Source organism: Cyprinus carpio, chromosome A4 (assembly GCF_018340385.1).
Source record: "Cyprinus carpio isolate SPL01 chromosome A4, ASM1834038v1, whole genome shotgun sequence".
NCBI classification, from domain to species: domain Eukaryota; kingdom Metazoa; phylum Chordata; class Actinopteri; order Cypriniformes; family Cyprinidae; genus Cyprinus; species Cyprinus carpio.
Window position 1 is genome coordinate 24,161,972 of NC_056575.1, and position 18,005 is coordinate 24,179,976.

The 18,005-nt window shown below is 43.6% G+C and overlaps 1 pseudogene; it reads left to right on the forward strand.

Moving 5' to 3' along the window:
• Positions 1–16,426, forward strand: part of LOC109075107 — a 61,101-nt pseudogene extending 44,675 nt beyond the window's left edge.
• The last annotated feature ends 1,579 nt before the right edge of the window (positions 16,427–18,005 follow it).

Genomic DNA, 18,005 nt, shown 5'->3' on the forward strand with positions numbered 1-18,005 from the left:
ACTTGAAATACAGAACATTTTCTTAAGGGTTAAATGCACTACACAACTTATAAAAACTGAACAGATCTTAAAATACACTACCAGACTTTAAAGTTGTTCCCATCACAACACACTCAGACAGAAACGTGTGCTTTGTTGCTAGGAGAAATGTAATTACATGAAAACAAAGTGTTCTAAAACCGGCTTAAAATATTAAACATGTTGATTATTATGACTTCTCCTGACAGTAAATTGGTGGAAAATGGGGGCAAAAATCTACGTTTAATCATCTGGGGAAACTATAGTGAAATCTATTAGTTAAAATGTGAGACTTTTATGTGAGATTGTTGTGTCTTGCTTTAATTCCTTCATTTTAGGGTCTGGGTAAATCATAGCCACATTGTGCAAATGCATTCCCTCATTTTAACATAGTTATATCGTGGCCACAATTTACCTAAAATGAAGGTAGAATTTAAGTTTTGGGAACAAATTCTTACTTCGTGGTCATGGTATCTTGTTTTATTTTATTTTATTTTTTTCTTGAATGTCATGTGTGGGCATCCATACTTTAACCTACAGTTAAATATCGTTTACCAATGCTCTGTTGGTCACTACCACAGAAAATAATCAATTTGTTCTTTAATTTGTAACACTGAAAAAAAAGTGTAAATCTAGAAATGCATTCTCATTTTAAATGGAGGGTTTACAGATAGAGACTTTTACAGCTTAAATAACAAACACTGTTGCATTTAATCTGAATATTTCTTTAATTGAAGGTATTGAGGGAAGTTTAAGACCAAATTAAATTCTACTGTATCCTGATAAAATGTTTCAGTTAACATGACAGGATCATTCTGCATGTGACTTTATTTTACCTTGTTGTTTTGCAGTGTCATTTCCATTACTGCACTCTATATGTTGACATTACGAGAGGACATGGACTTCAGTAACAGGTACAATGTCATCATCAGTCATGTTATCTCTACAGACCAATGTATTTGGTGCACACTGACTACTTGTTACTTCACTGTTACTGTTACTGAATGTGCTGCTATTTGGAGTGAAATTTAACTTTGTTTTCTTGGCATGTACAGTCTCAACAACGCCAGTGTTATACCACCTTACACCACAACAGCAGCACTGACCTCAGGTAATTTATGTAGATATTTAGAGATACTGTATTGGTTTGTCTGTATATTCTAATCACTGTTTGTTTTATATGGTGAATTTCATTTTGACTGTTTGCAGTGTTTTCCACCGCCTCTCCTGTTCCCTGGCCTCCAGACATTGATGTCTCCAATGTGTTTTATTCAGATGAGGTCTACTGCTGTCCTTTAACATTAATTCATAATCACAACACCCAAATGACAGACACAACTGTCCCCTTTGATGCCCTGTCACATGTAATCACCAATCTGAGAAAAAACACAGAAAGGTCAGAGAGACAGTGGCAGTGTTCAAATATACTTTTTTATATATTTGTGGCTGTCTTCAAGACATTTTCATTTATTCCCATTCAGAGAAGTGGTTAGAAAAACTGTCGGAGAAACTGAAATATTCTACTGACTGTAAATTGACAGATTAAAGGCTTGTTCATCCGACAAATCCAGATTATCAGACGCACAATGAAACAATGAATCATTATTATTGCCTTTACACTGAGATTAAAATATTGCATTATGGTCAATTCATTGTGTTTTATAGTTTTTGTTCACTTGCCACTTTCATTTTTGGCGTCAGTATAGAGGATGAAGGGTTGGGTGAAATCCGCATAGGCCAGAATGGGGGCCTGCAGTAATTCCTGCTTAAGCCTTTGAAAGGCTATTTCACATGCGGAATCCCAGGCGACAGAGGGAGATCCTCGGCCACGAGGGCGGCCCGAGCCCACAAGAAGTTGGTTCAATGGCTTGGCAGTCCTGGAGAATTATTTTATGAAACGCCGATAGTACCCCACGAAACCCAGAAAGGATCTTACTTGCCGCACCGTCTTGGGTGGTTCCCACCCCTGGACGACCGCCACTTTATCCGGGTCCACAGAGACTCCAGCAGCGCTCACACAGTGACCCAGGAACCTCACCTCCTTTCGGAACAACTGGCACTTGTCTGGTTGTAACTTCAGACCATATTTCTCCATCGCTTGAAACGCCTGTTCCAGATGCCGTGAATGCGAGGTAAAATCTGGGGAATAAACGATCACATCGTCCAAATACACCAGTGTGGAATCCATCAACTGACTGCCCAGGCACCGCTGCATCAACTGCTGGAATGTAGCCGGGGCGTTACAAAGTCCAAACGGCATCCGGTCCCATTCAAAGAGCCCAAAGGGGGTAGCGAACGCAGTCTTCTCCCGATCCCCCTCCTCCACCCGTACCTGCCAATACCCGCTGGCGAGATCTAAGGTGGAATACCATGCGGCCTGTGTCAAACTGGTGAGGAAGTCCTCTATCCTCGGCAAGGGGAAAGCGTCTTTCTTGGTAATGTTACACACTTAGAAAGGAGCAGGCGTCAATTCTGGTGCAACACATTTAATATAGGAATGTTGTATGCAAACCTGCAAGACAGATATAACAATTGAAAGTCAATCACAAGTGGAGTATCTCAATTCTGTGTTAACCATCTGCTCGTCTCTGCATTAACTGCTATATTATGCATCTTATTCAGTATTACATTTTTCTCATTGCTCATCCTAACATTCTCTATAGCATGGTTGTTCAACAAACTAATGTAATCATTTCACTTGCATAAACAGTTTGTATATTAAGCACATTAACACCTATTTTGCACCATAAATCAAAATAAACCATGTTAAACTTAATTTGAACCCATACCATTCCCTTTGTCTGTTAAACACTTCTCAGAGTACATACATTCTCTTTTCCAGCATGACTTGTTTACTCTAAATAACACATAACACTTTAATGTTCCCTTATGTCACATTTCCCGTTTCTGTTATATCATTACTGAGCAAATCACGTCGTCTGAGTTTCCATTAACTATGCACCCGCTGCATACAATTTGCACAAAATGGCGTACACACCCGCAAACTCCACGTGCGTTACTGAACCAGCGTCATTTAAACCATTAATTTAACTCCCAAAATCCCAAAAATAACTAAATAAGCACTTCTGTGAAAAATGTATTTTCCTATCTGCGCACAATACAGATTCGCGTTTCGCATACAAACTTTCATTTATGTTGTTTCTGATCATGCTCTATCCACGAGTAATGATAATACAGTTTTTGGTGCTCAAAACTTACTTAACACAACAAAATACAAAACATAACCGTTCATGAACCCTTTAAACCTGTAATAAACTGAAGTAATCTTACCTGCAAGACAGATATAACAATTGAAAGTCAATCACAAGTGGAGCATCTCAATTCTGTGTTAACCATCTGCTCGTGTCGCATTAACTGCTATATTATGCGTTCTTGAGCAGATCTTCGCGAGAGCTCCCCCTAGCGGTTTGGATAACCTACACCGCTGTATATACCAATAGATACCCTTCTTGCAGATCTCTTATTAAAGTGACCAAAAAAAAAGGAGTCCAAACCAGACTTTAAGCACAAGCGCCGACATTTAGTCTGAATAGATTACTCTACATAGGAATGTATGCTAATCTCACATTTTAAAATGATGGGAGTCTTTCATTTTCATGACTTTTTAACACTAGTGTCACAGTAACTTGATTCAGCTTCCGATAATCCACACAGAATCTCCACGCCCCAGTCTTCTTCCGTACTAGGACGATCGGGGCGGCCCACGGGCTGCTACTCTCGCGGATAACCCCCTTCTCCAGCATCCCTCGTAGCAGGGTACGGATCTCTGAATACAGAGTTGGTGGCACCGGACGGTATCGCTCCCGACTGGGGGCGGCATCGCCGGTACAGATCGGATGCCTCACAATATCCGTACACCCATAGTCCTCTTCATGAGCTGAGAATATGTGCTGCCACTTTGCCAAGAAGTCCTGGAGCTGTTGCGCCTGGTCCTCTTCCAGACCCTCTCCTTGCAGCGACTCCCCCAGGAGATGGGCTGGCATCCCCTCCCCAATAGGGTCCTTCTGCGGATCCACTCGCCCAAGGGCTACCTCGACCACCGTGGAGCTTACTTGACAAAAGTGTACTTCTCCGCCCTCCCTCACCTGGTTAGGGCTCACCGAGGTAACTCGGACCAACCGCTGATGGCGGTAGAGGGTAACGGGGTAGGGGTTCACATTCCACATCCTCACGAAAACACGGCCTCAACGGGCCACCGCAAGTCCTCGAGCCACTTCAACGCTTTGACAGTCCCAATGGGGCTCCACCAGGACCCAATCTTCTGGTCCGTACAACCGAACGGGTAACCGGGCCCAAACAACAGCTTCGCTCCTTGCCGGGACAGAAAGGGCATATCGACAGGCCACTCGGCCAGTATCTTCCCGGTCCCCCTGGGAACTGGCCATCTGGATTCTACAACAATCAGCCACGATCTGCTCCCATTCCCTCCTCTCCGCTATCGGAGTGGTTCGAGCTGGACTAACATGAAACACTTCTTCCCAGCAATCCGTAAGGACATTCATGCCCAGAAGCGCTCGATGTACCCCCAGACAATGGTCTCGGACAACCACAACCCCTTTCTGTGGTACGGTGACTCCATGAATCTTAAAATCGGTTACCAAGTATCCAACGTAGGGGATATCCAGGCCATTCGCCCCTCTCAGAGTGATCCAAGGAGCTTCCATTCCCTGCAGTTCACGGGCATCAAAGAGTTCTTGGGACAGACTTTCAGAAAACAAGGTGACTTGGGAGTCAGTATCCATCAGGCACCGGAACTCAACGCCATGCACTTGGACCTCCACAGTCGGGCAGTGCCCCACCAAACTGTCTCTAGGAACAAACAACGAAGAAGGGTCCGTCAAGGGGGTCCCGACCACTTGACCCACAGTGGCCGGTAACTCTAAAAACCCCCTTGCGAACCACGGCGATGGCCGCACTGGCGCCGCCCCCTGTGCAACTCCTCCAAGAGCATTCTAGACAACTCCGTCATTTGCTCCCGAAAGTCCTTCATAAGCTCCGTCCGTAAGGTCTGCTTCCAATCAGAGACTTCCGAAGATGTAGGGGTACAAATCCCACTAGTGGCCATTCACACGGAAGGATCAACCGTCTCTGCATGATCCAATTCCAGAGCCAAGGCCTCTCGCCGCAGACCTTCGAACGTCAGCCCAGGGTCCCGGCGAAGCTGTAGGCGTAGACTCTGCCGGATGGGCCCCTCACAGAGTAGCTGGGGGTACTGGTGGAGCTGTAAGGTCTATTTTTGACGAAGAGGGCCCTCCCGGAGAGCCTTCAACCTAGCAAACTGCTCCCGTAGTCGTAAGGCGAAGGCCCGCAGAGTCTGCCTGGGTCCTTGTTTACAATTAAAGAACCAAGCTCTCAGGACAGTCAGCGGGGTGGCGTCACCGTACTGCCCGGCCAGGAAATCAAAGATTGCTTGGGCGGTACCTCGGGTTGCTTGTACTTCCCTTTTGGCCTCACCTTCAAGTGAATTCAGCACGAACTGGGTCTTCTGCGAGGCACTCAACCCCTGTAGTCCCGCCAGGTACTCTACCTGAGCCTTCCACTCTGTCAAACTCAATTCTGACCCTGGTCCTCCATACTTCTGGGCCCAAGGGGCACCCACAAAAACAGGCATAACAGGAGGCCGGACTGCCGGCAAATCTTCGTCCGCCATCATGGGCCTCTGGTCGCTCAACTCAAGGTGGAAAACCCTGCCGACTACGCCAAGTTGTCACGGGCCGGAACGAGCCCCTATTAAATGTACCACCTCAAGGAGCTTACCCAGAGACACCACAGACGGACAGCAAGGTAAGTAATAAAAGCTCAGTTTTATTGAATTAAGATCCTAATTACTAAAACACGTAGTGAAAGAGTTCCAACTCTGTTCTCCTCTGTCCAGCATCGGTGGGAGCTCTTGGTGCAATGGTCACAACCCAGCGGATAACAGAACGGGAAGCCGACTCAATCATTCCTCTTCAAACAGAACTGGTAAGTAGCCTTTTAGGTGATGGTAAGGAGGGGGGGGGAGTCCCTCAGTAAGTATTCCTCGGAGCAGACGACAGCAACAGATAGGGCTACGAGATCTCCACTCACGAATTCCTTTAATTAGTTTTCGATGGTGGGTATAGTGATTCTTCTTCAGGACAGCCAATGGTCAATACCTGCATAAACAATGGCAAGGGATTCTCACAGCAGTTCCTCTCCAAAACAGTGACTGATACATATCTGTACGGTGATAGTAAGTGTCGAGCACACAACAGTTCCTCTTTGAACAGACACGGCAGGTGATCGTACAGACAGTGGTAAAAGGATCTTCACCTAGCGGCTTCTTTTCAGAGCAGACAACGGCAGGTTTTAGAACAACCTGTGGTAAGAGACTTTCACATGGCAGATTATTTTCAGAGCGGACAGCAGATAATGGAACAGACAATGGTAAGAGAGCTTTACCCAGTGGATTTTCTTCAGAGCAGACAGCAGCAGATCATGGAACAACGATGGTAAGAGACCTTCGCACAGCGGCTTCTCTCCATACAGCGGCTTCTCTTCAGGGCAGACAGCAGATATTAGAACAGACAATGGTAAGAGAGCTTCGCCCAGCAGCTTCTCTGCAGAGCAGACAACAACAGGTAAAGGAACAGACTATAGTAAGGGACTTTCACACAGCAGCTTATCTTCAGAGTATGACAGCAGATAATGGAACAGACAATGGTAAGAGGTCTTCACACAGTGGCTTCTCTTCAGAGCAGACAGCAGAATTATACACCCACACTTGTGCATCCAATAAATCACTTCAAAGAATCACACATGTTCACTTCACACTAAGCATTGCAGTCCACAGCAAACTCAGTGAATAAAGCTCCCGCTCACGGTCACAGCCGGCATCCTCTACCATTAATAGATCTGAATTTCCAACACTGTGAGGAGTATATTACGAATAGATTTCAGTCAATATCTTGACTAATTTTAGAAACACTGTCCACTGACTGATACACCCAACGAATATTGAAGATAAAGGGCTTCACAGAAGAATATCCAAGAGGCACTTATCTGCTGCATAGATGATGTAGGTACTTAGCCACTCTTCAATCCTTATCAAGTTCACTTTGTAGATTCATTCCTCCAGTTCCTCGAGACGCTGAGACTAAGGTTCCACCTTCACACCGCGTTAGTCCTTCCCGCTCTGACCTTTCCCCTCTTCATGTCAGAATGCCCTTTTTATAATCCACATAGTCAATGCGTGTCCCAATCGCTGTTGACTTTCCTCCTATCACACAGCTGATGCTCGTCTCTTCATTAAATAGCTGCACCCGGACACAATACATGGGGGAAACCCCGGAACCGGCCCGGTGTCCCGTTAAAACTGCTCCCACCTGGAAACATTTCCCGGGATAATAGTTCCTCTTTGTCCATCACCCCGTGACATGTGGGTTTCATAAATGATATGGAGTTAAGCAATGGACTGATATTCCTTTAGAAGTCTTTTTTGTGTTCATCTTGGTGCAACTACATCTATAAACGACAGTTCCTGTGCCATTCTCTGACATAAGGATGTTCTGTGGAGACCAGAGGTTAAAAGGTCCCCTTAGGAATTTCGGTCTGGTTCTGCTAGGTGGGGGGAAGTCAATCCAACGATCTTGTTTACTCTCATGGGTTTACATGTGATGGTCATGCTGTGCATCTCTTTGACCATCAATCTTGATTACTTGCCCCAAAATTGACAATCTCTTTTCCGAATTGAAATTGTCAATAATTGTACTAATGGTGTTAATGTTGAAAGCTGTTCTGTGAAAGAGTTGATTGGTTAGTGGACTTGCTTCTGACTTGTTGCACTAGGAATTGATTTACAACATTCTGTTGCCTTTCTGAGGAATTTGGCTCCTCATGTTTCAACCATGCTCCTGATCGAATCTTTAATTTGTCTGGTTCAGGTCTGATACACCTACATACGGCCAAATTGGGGGCAGTCGAGCAGCGGTGGGTAGCTCAACTGGCAAACTACGACTATCAGCTACAGTATCGACCAGGCCGAGAGCATACTAATGCTGACGTACTGTCCAGACTCCCGGTGTCTGATACCGGTGGCCCCCCGCTGATGCATTTGGCTGAGCAGGAGGAGGAATTGATGGTAAGAGTGGTAGAGGCGTCTGGATTTCACCCAGAGGAAACTCCTGCTAGTTGGGGCTGGGACCCACAGCGATGGAAGGAACGGTAAAAGGAGGACGATGACTTGGTGGTGGTACAGTCTTATCTGGAGCAGGGGGTTCCTCTTGGAGCAGCAGAAAGACAGACTCAGACACGGGTAGTGAAGAAACTTTTTGGACAATGGGAGCGGCTCTGTTTAAAGGATGGAGTGGTTTGTCGCTCCGTCCAGGATCCGGTAACCCACGAAGCTGTGCTCCAGGTGGTAGTACCAGAAGGTCAGATTCAGCCGCTGTTACAAGCTTATCATGCCCAGTTAGGACACCAAGGGCAGGAGAGGACTGTGTCCCTGTTGCGGAGATGCTTGTATTGGTCTGGGATGGAGGCTTCAGTGAACTTGTTCATCCAGGGATGCCCTCGCTGTATGCTCTTTAAGGCCCGGAGAGAGGTGAGGGCCCCTCTGGTTCCATTGTGCCCTAAGGCCCCCTTACACATTGTGGCTATGGATTATCTGACGCTGAGCCGACCCACTGATCGTTTTCAGAATATCCTGGTGGTGACAGATTACATACAAAATATGCTTAGGTGATTCCAACTTTAGATCAAACAGCGACCACTACTGTGAATGCCCTCTGGAGGACGGTGTTTCAACCGTTTGGGTGTCCGGAAATCCTACATTCCGATCAAGGGCCGAATTTCGAGTCCAAGGTGGTGCAGGAACTCTGCCGGCTCTACAGGTGTAAGAAGACCCACACCACTCCGTACCACCCTCAAGGCAACGGAGGGTTTGAACGGTTTAATCAGACTCTGTTGAGCCTATTAGGAACCCTGGACACAGACCATCAAAGCCATTGAATAGATAACCTTCCTGCCCTGACACAGGCGTAAAATAACAGTGTGCATAGTACTACCAGCTACACCCCTACCTACCTGATGTTCGGGAGACATGTGCGCCTGCCTATGGATCTGCTCTGGGGGACGGCTATGGTCGGAGAGCCTCCGAGTCTTACTGATTGGGTAAATCATCATCACCTGCAGCTCCATGTGGCATACCAACGAGTCATGGACCGAATCGGTAGGGCGGCTGTTAAAAATAAGAGGTTGTATGATCGAACAGCTTGAGAGGCTCCCTTGTTACCTGGAGAGCGGGTACTCATACGGGACAATCGGCGTCAAGGGAAGGGGAAGCTCAGTGATCGGTGGGAGGCTCAGCCGTACGTGGTGGAGTGACAACAAAGACCCCACCAGCCAGTATACAACGTTCAGCCCGAAGGGAAGTCTGGTCCAGAGCGGGTGTTGCATCGGAATCTACTTCGCCCTTGCCCAAATTATCCGAAGCCTACGGCAGGCATTCCTGCAGTCCCGGTGTCCCCGAGACCACCCTTGGTGGGGTGGGCGGTGGTCCCGAGGGGCCCAGAGATGGAGGTGAGAAGAGTGGACCCTGTCTCGCCCCCTAGACGCTCCCAACGGGAGACACGAGGACATGCCCTGAGAGGTATGGAGAATGGGTTTCGGCTCCCCCGGTCTAGGGACTAGACCGAAATGGTGGGGGAGGATGTCACAGGGTGAAGGACAAAGAGGAACTATTATCCCGGGAAATGTTTCCGGGTGGGAGCAGTTTTAGCAGGACACCGGGCCGGTTCCAGGGTTTCCCCCATGTATTGTGTCCGGGCGCAGCTACTTATTGGAGGGAAGTGAATAGGAATTGGGACACGCATTGACTATGTGGATTATAAAAAGGCCATTCTGACATGAAGAGGAGAGAGGACAGAGCGGGAAGGACTAACGCGCTGTGAAGGTGGAACTTTAGTCTCAGCGTCTCGGGGAACTGGAGGAATGAATCTACAAAGTCAACTTGATAAGGATTGAAGAGTGGCTAAGTACCTACATCATCTATGCAGCAGTTAAGTGCCTCTTGGATATTCTTCTGTGAAACCCTTTATCTTCAATATTCGTTGGGTGTATCAGTCAGTGGACAGTGTTTCTAAAATTAGTCAAGATATGGACTGAAATCTATTCGTAATATACTCCTCACAGTGTTGGAAATTCAGATCTATTAATGGTAGAGGATGCCGGCTGTGACCGTGAGCGGGAGCTTTATTCACTGAGTTTGCTGTGGACTGCAGTGCTTAGTGTGAAGTGAACAAGTGTGATTCTTTGAAGTGATTTATTGCATGCACAAGTGTAGGTGTATAGTTCTGCTGTCTGCTCTGAAGAGAAGCCGCTGTGTGAAGACCTCTTACCATTGTCTGTTCCATTATCTGCTGTCATACTCTGAAGATAAGCTGATAAGTGTGGAAGTCCCTTACTATAGTCTGTTCTATTACCTGTTGTTGTCGGCTCTGCAGAGAAGCCGCTGGGCAAAGCTCTCTTACCATCGTTGTTCCATGATCTGCTGCTGTCTGCTCTGAAGAAAATCCACTGGGTAAAGCTCTCTTACCATTGTTTGTTCCATTATCTGCTGTCATACTCTGAAGATAAGCTGCTGGGTGAAGCTCTCTTACCATTGTCTGTTCCATTATCTGCTGTCCGCTCTGAAGATAATCTGCCATGTGAAAGTCTCTTACCACAGGTTGTTCCATTACCTGCCATTGTCTGCTCTGAAGAGAAGCCTCTAGGCGAAGATCCTTTTACCACTGTCTGTACGATCACCTGCCGTATCTATTCAAAGAGGAACTGTTTTGTGCTCGACCCTTACTATCGCCTGTACAGATACGTATCAGTCACTGTTTTGGAGAAGAACTGCTGTGAGAATCCCTTGCCATTGTTTATGCAGGTATTGACCATTGGCTGTCCTGAAGAGGAATCACTATACCCACCATCGACTGCTTTGGAAAGGAATTGCTGAGTGGAAATCTCGTAGCCTTATCTGTTGCTGTCGTCTGCTCCGAGGAAGACTTACTGAGGGACCCCCTCCCCCTCCCTCCTTACCATCACCTAAAAGGCTACTTACCAGTTCTGTTTGAAGAGGAATGATTGAGTCGGCTTCCCGTTCTGTTATCCGCTGGGTTGTGACCGTTGCACCAAGAGCTCCCACCGCTGCTGGCCAGAGGAGAACAGAGTTGGAACTCTTTCACTTCGTTTTTAGTAATTAGGATCTTAATTCAATAAAACTGAACTTTTATTACTTACCTTGCTGTCCGTCTGTGGTGTCTCTGGGTAAACTCCTTGAGGTGGTACATTCAGTAGGGGCTCGTTCCAGCCTGTGACACACACATTTGACTATCATGTTTCTAATCACTTATTGTGTATGTCTTTTTAATAACTATTGAATAGCTTAAGTATTCATATTCATGTTTATTATGTGTGTGTTCGACTCTTCTTGCTTGAAACGTTTCTGACCATCAGTTATTTGTCAAATGTATCATATTCTTATCATAGGAATCATGTCCAAAATTATACCCTCCAAGAGCGGGAAAATTCGTACCACGTGATTGATAAGATAACATATGATTTATGAATGGGTAGGACAAACATCGCAACACCCCGAGCAAAGACAATATCTAATTGGTCAGGACAACATTTGAGGTGTGGCCAAAAGGCCAGTTTAAATACTCAGGACACCATCAAATTTTGCTTTTTAGCCTGCTTTTAACTTTTGCTTTTAGTCATGCTTTTAGTCATCACTTTTAGCGTTCTTTGAGCGCTGTTCCAGCGTGCTTCGGCCTGCACGCCTGCTGCTACTTAGCCACGATGAGAATAAACACCACCTAGTCTCGTCAAACTTTACTTCTATTCTTTTACTTTAGTTTCTTTTCTTTTCCGTTTGAGAGTTTCGTGTTCTGGGTTAAGTTTTGTAACGCTGTGTCTCCGAGTCTGACCTCGCATGCCCGTCTGAAACTTCAACCAGCCCACAACTCCGCATCGTCAGCCAACGCCCAGCCATGGGCTTCCCAAGCCGTCACTTCAACGACTACTGAACTTCCAGCCAATCAGTAACCTCGGGAAACCCCCTTTTCAACGACAACAAAGGGGACCCCCGTTACACAGGCAACGCAAATAATGTACCTCCAGACTCTGATCTGTACTGGTGTATCTAATATAATTTTAACCTCACTGAGGAACTCAATGCGAGGGTTAATTAAGTGATTGATGGCTGTTCATGTCTATGCAATTTCACGTATTGCTGTAAACTTGGGATTTCACATTTTCATTCTCTTAAACCCATTCTTCCCTAACTTTCTATCTTCCTGCAACTTGTGTGAATGTGTTTAAGTGATTGATGGCTGTAGATTACTTATATGTGCTTAGATTTATCTAATATAGCTGTTTTCAGAATACTTTTGTTTTGTAATATCCAGTTAATGTCTTAAAGTGCCGATCTTGTTACTGTGCTAATACTAGTGTTTTCACTATACTTTGGATATTAATATCCATGCGTTGATGTTATACTGCTCGTTCAGTGAATCGCTGGCCGTTTCAGTGATCAGCCGTAAAACAGTGATTCTGTTCAAATTCCCTTTAAATCTTAAATGATTCCCTTTGAGCTAAATTGACCTGTTTCCCTTACACTAATTACAAAATGAATGTAGCTGTGGCCACAGCAGTGATTCACACCTTTAGGTCTTTGTTCATGTCTTCTTAGCAGGGACAAACACAACTATACAGTCCATCCTCATAACGCAGAATCAACAAGTTATAGATCAGCAGTACTGTCAGCGGAAGAATTGTGGGTGGGTATCAAACTTACATCTTCAATGTACGCAAACGTTCAACAGGACGCAATTTTTTTTCATTTTCTCTCTCAGTATAACACAATATGGTGTTAACAGTTGTATGGTCCTCGTTATGAAAGAGTTATGTTATGCACATTATGAAAGGGGACAATATTGCTCTATGATGCTCTTTACAGAGTTAATAGCATTTGGGGATTTCTTGACTTACAGCACTAAAGTCATCAAGAATGTTCAATTGTAATAAATTTACATTTTACTTATTGTAGAAAAGGAAACTACACCTACATCATTCCCCTCAGTAAACACATCCCAACCAACATCCCCATAACTCTCCAAATGAAGTGAGTAAAATATTTTGATATTGCACACAGTCTTCATTATACTGCACTCCAGGTTTCATAAGAGTTTTATTTTAAGCTCATTAAGTTTAAGTATTGGAACAGAGCCTCAGCGCAGAACATTTACCAGCTTTAGACAAACACTTTAATAGGAAGAGTTCACCTAAAAGAAAATTCTGTCATCATTTACTAACTCTCATGTTCTTCCAAACTTTTATGTTGTTGTTTTTTCCTGTGGAGCTCAAAAGTAGCTCTTCTAAAGAATGTTCATAGTGCTCTTTTCCATTTTGACAGTTTATAGTTACCACATCTGTCAATCTGCATAAACCAGTCACAACAGTATCAAAACAACAGTGCATGTGACTTGTGTGCTATATTCCAAGTCTTCTTAAGTTTTATGAACCAAATTCCTTTGTTCCTGGTTCCTTTGGGACAGGTTTGGCATTAGTGCTATATTCCAAGTCTTCTTAAGTTTTATGAACCAAATTCCTTTGTTCCTGGTTCCTTTGGGACAGGTGAACAAGTGAAGATTTTTAAGAGTTTGGTTTGAGGGTGAGTAAATTATGACAGAATTTTTATTTTTGGGGTGAACTATTCCTTAATATCATGTTGAGCAGGGCTAGACCAATACATTTGAACCATTTATCAGGTAAACAAATAAAGATAATACATATATATATGGGCTAATACTAAAGTAATAAGATTAATTACGTGATTCTAGTGTACTTCTATCCAAAACAGGGTGTTTCTCTCCTTAAACGCTGAGTATAACTTTGAAAAATGAATGGTATATTGTCACGGTTGGTAAACCGTGATCTCTGGGTGTTGGCACTTTGTGGTGAAGTCTGTGTGTTTCGCGTCTGCACTGATTAGTTTGTGGGCGTCTCCGTTAATTGTCATACGATCAACAGCTGTCACTCATTACTCATTCCCTTTATATTGGCTTGTCTCACGTCTGGTGTTTGTGAGATCGTTGTTTTATGTCGCTTACCCTGTTTGTTTGGCTTCAGTGTTGTCTGCGTTGGATGTTCGTGTTTTCCCGGAACCTCATCCACTCTACGCACTTCCACTCAGCCACAAATATTTACCTTCGGCTCTATTCCCCGCAGTTCCTGTGCCATCCTCTCCTGCTGCCTTCTCATTCGTCATCATCCGGATTCCTCACCACAACTTGGATTTTTGTCTTCCCAGCATCATTGTCTTTTCCCTGTTTGTTTATTTATTTTCATTAAAAACCATAACTCGCTATTGTTTCCAGTGCTTCCTTCACCCAGCCGTCACATATATATGTATACTAATATATAAACTCACCAAAAAAGATATGCCCTCTCATGTTCAACTGCTTTTATTTCTCATAAATGTTGAAAGCAGAAAAAAATTGGCAAGCGAAAAGATCTGAATGTCTTTGACAAGGGCCAAGTAGTGATGGTTAGACAACTGGTGCAGAGCATCTCCAAGACTGCATCAGGGTCATGGGTGCCCAAGACTCATTGATGCACATTGAAATCATTTTTTTTTTTTTATATTTCAAAAGGCTGCAACTTTAACATGTTTGTTGACTTTTTATATCCACTGTTTAGTGTTCAGAATTTAGATACAAAGTGTCGGACATGTTTATATGTTAATATGAAGAACTGTGGCATTTTGCTGACGGCTGAATTGCAGCTGTGCAGATATAAAGGCATATCGCAATCCTGCTTGTGTAATTGCTCATATAAAATAAATAGATGGATAGTATATTAAAATACATTTCTTCATATGTGGTTTACATCATCCTTGATATGTTTTTACATTTGAGCAGCACAGCTGAGTTGTTGGTGATTCACCTGTGTTCACATGATGAGAGTGAGCAGTGCTATTCAGTGTTCGACTACAATGGCCCAGAGTCAAACACTGCTCTCAACACACAGGTACTTTGGCACTTTACTTTTAAAACAACATGCATTATAAACACCTTTCATAATAAATGTAGTAATTAAATTAAATGATATATTCATAATGGTTTAAATACAGTACATAATAAATTTGGAGTAATTATTTTATAATAATAATTTGATATTAGGTCAAGTGAGCTTTATTGTCATTTATTGCTGATTTATTATACAGCTCATTTGTTCACATTTATTGTTTAACAGCATTTATTCGTTGTGGAGTTTTCAAACTTTGATTTTATAGGATATTCGTTTTAGGGCTGTTCATGAACATTATGGATAATTCTAATAATTTCTGTGATTAACAGTTAAGCTAAAAGAGGTAATGCATTAGGTCCATGTTAAGTTCCTGGACACACTGCAAAGAATTTCTGTAAAACATTTTTGGGAGTTAATTCGGTTGTAGAATGCAATTGTCATTCTTTTAAAATTACTGAACTGTAAAGGCAGGATTTACTAACAGCTTGTGCCAACACAAACCATTTTTTTTGGTGTTAAAAAAATGACTGTCAGGATTTACTATAGTCACGCAGTGAGAAATTAGCGATAAAAAGGCATGGACACAGTAATTTTTGAGGCTGACCGTAATGCATATGCATTTGTAAGAGTGTCCCTTTTAGATGCAATATTAATATTTAAATAATTTAAATAAATATTACTTAAGTATTTAAATAAATCACGCAACATGATTTACTAAGGTTTGCGGTAGTCAATTTACTGGTATTTGTGCCATTATTTACCACCCAAAAAAGCATGTTTTAACTAATTTTGCGCGTACATAGCTGTAATTGTTGCTGCCAGGAGGAGGCACTGCAGAGAACAGAGAGTGCGTAGTAGAAGGGAGAATTTTTTTTCCACTCATATTAATTTATTTGAAATGCCAGAGGAAGACATTATTCAAACATATCCTTATGCTAATTTTCGCTGCTCTTGGTAGATAGCATTGGTCATTAAGGTTATGAGATGTTGCATCTGCGTTCTTTAACTTGTGCATTGTCAGTAAATCACCCACAGAACTTTACACTCCCATCAGTGCTTTTATGGAGTTGTGCTCTCGCGCTTTAGTAAATCTGGCCCTATGTGTTCAAAACAGGATTAAGCATTAAAAGGTGAATTGACAGCCACATTTATCTGCAGTGTGTACGTGGCATAGGTAAAATTTAAATTATTTTTAGTAAAATCGGTTTTCATATCATGCATTTATTTGAATTTTTTTTTTCTTTTCTTTTTTTTACAGGGCTACATACATAAATGGACACTGGCAGTGTACACTCCTGTACACACAGGAGCTGACCTGTTGGAGCTACACCTAAAGGCAAGGTCCTAGAAGCTAGTGATTCTCCGTTCAGCCCCCACAATCCACAGGCCTCTTTGGCAGTTAGTCAGCCTGTCAGTCTCATTATCTGAAGGTTGTTAGTTCGATCCTCACATGGGGCAGCGTGGTGCTTTTTAAACCCTGAGAGAGCTTAGACCAGAGGTCTCAAACTCAATTCCCAATTCCTGAAATTTCCTGTCAATGGAAAACACAAGGTTTTGTCATCCTTAATGTGATATTGTGTTCATCTTAATGTAATATTGACTTGATTCTAATACAACTCCACATGTACTGCCAAGTGAAGCCCCATTCAGAGAAAACTGTTGCAATCAATGCGTCAAGGATGCACTTTTCTTGACAGGACACTGCATTCTTCACAGAGTTTATGTTGGGACAGGATCACCTGAAGCTCCCATTCCGCTGCATTCCAAGAAAAAGCATCCCATTCCATCCCATTTAATACAAAAAGAAAATGTTTGTGTGATGAAGTAGATATCCCGCTGGGTACAGTGCACACACCACATACCACAAACACATATTCACCACACGAAAGTTCCCTCCTCTCTTTCTGATCAGCTGCGCCCTTTATATTGAGTTGTTTGTTGCTCATTCCCTGTCGGATCGTTGTTTGCTCACTCTCGTTTTTTTTTCAGTGTTCTCCTGTCTCCAGTTTGCTGCACTCAGCTCCGACCATTTAGGAAGTTACCCTGTGGAGTTACTGGCAGTCTATTGTGGAGCCACCTGTTACTGTGAGGAACTCTTACTATTCTCTGTGGAATTTGTTGTTCCTTTGCTCACTCTCCGGTTTTTCAGAAGTTCATCAAACAACTGTGGTAAGAATCTTTCATCAAGCACGGTGAGTGATGGCTTCATGTATAGTTTATCTATCTCTGTCGGTGACGAGGGATTCACATGTGACAAATGCAGGGAAATAGTTAGGCTGACAGAGAAGATTTCAGAATTAGAGACACGCATCCAAACTTTAATTGAGGACAGTAAGAATGTGAGGGCTCTAGATACGGCTTTGGATGTGGCTAGCTCAGGGAGTCCTGTACATTGTTCGGTTTCGGTAACAGGGCCTTTGCAGCAGGGCAACTGGGTGACTGTGAGGCGGCATAGTCGTGGGTCTAAACACCACTCTTCTGTTCTGATCAAAACATTAAACAGGTTCTCCCCACTCAGTGATGCACCCACTGAGAAACCTGATGAATGTGCTCTAGTTATTGGCGATTCTATTGTACGGAACGTGAAAATAGAGACACCAGCCACCATAGTCCAATGTTTACCGGGAGCCAGAGCGCCTGACATCTTAGCAAATGCTAAACGTAAATACAGTAAGATTGTTATTCACGCCGGCGCTATTGTTTTTGTTATTCGCCAGTCGGAGATCACTAAAAATAACATTAAAGAGGTGTGTGAACTTCCAAGCATGATGTCAGACACTGTAATATGCTCTGGTCCCCTCCCTGCTTACCGTGGTGATGAGGTACATAGCAGATTTTCATCACTCAATGGCTGGATGTCTAAGTGGTGCCCGCAGAATAACATAGGTTTCATAGACAATTGGACGAGCTTTTGGGGCAGACCTGAC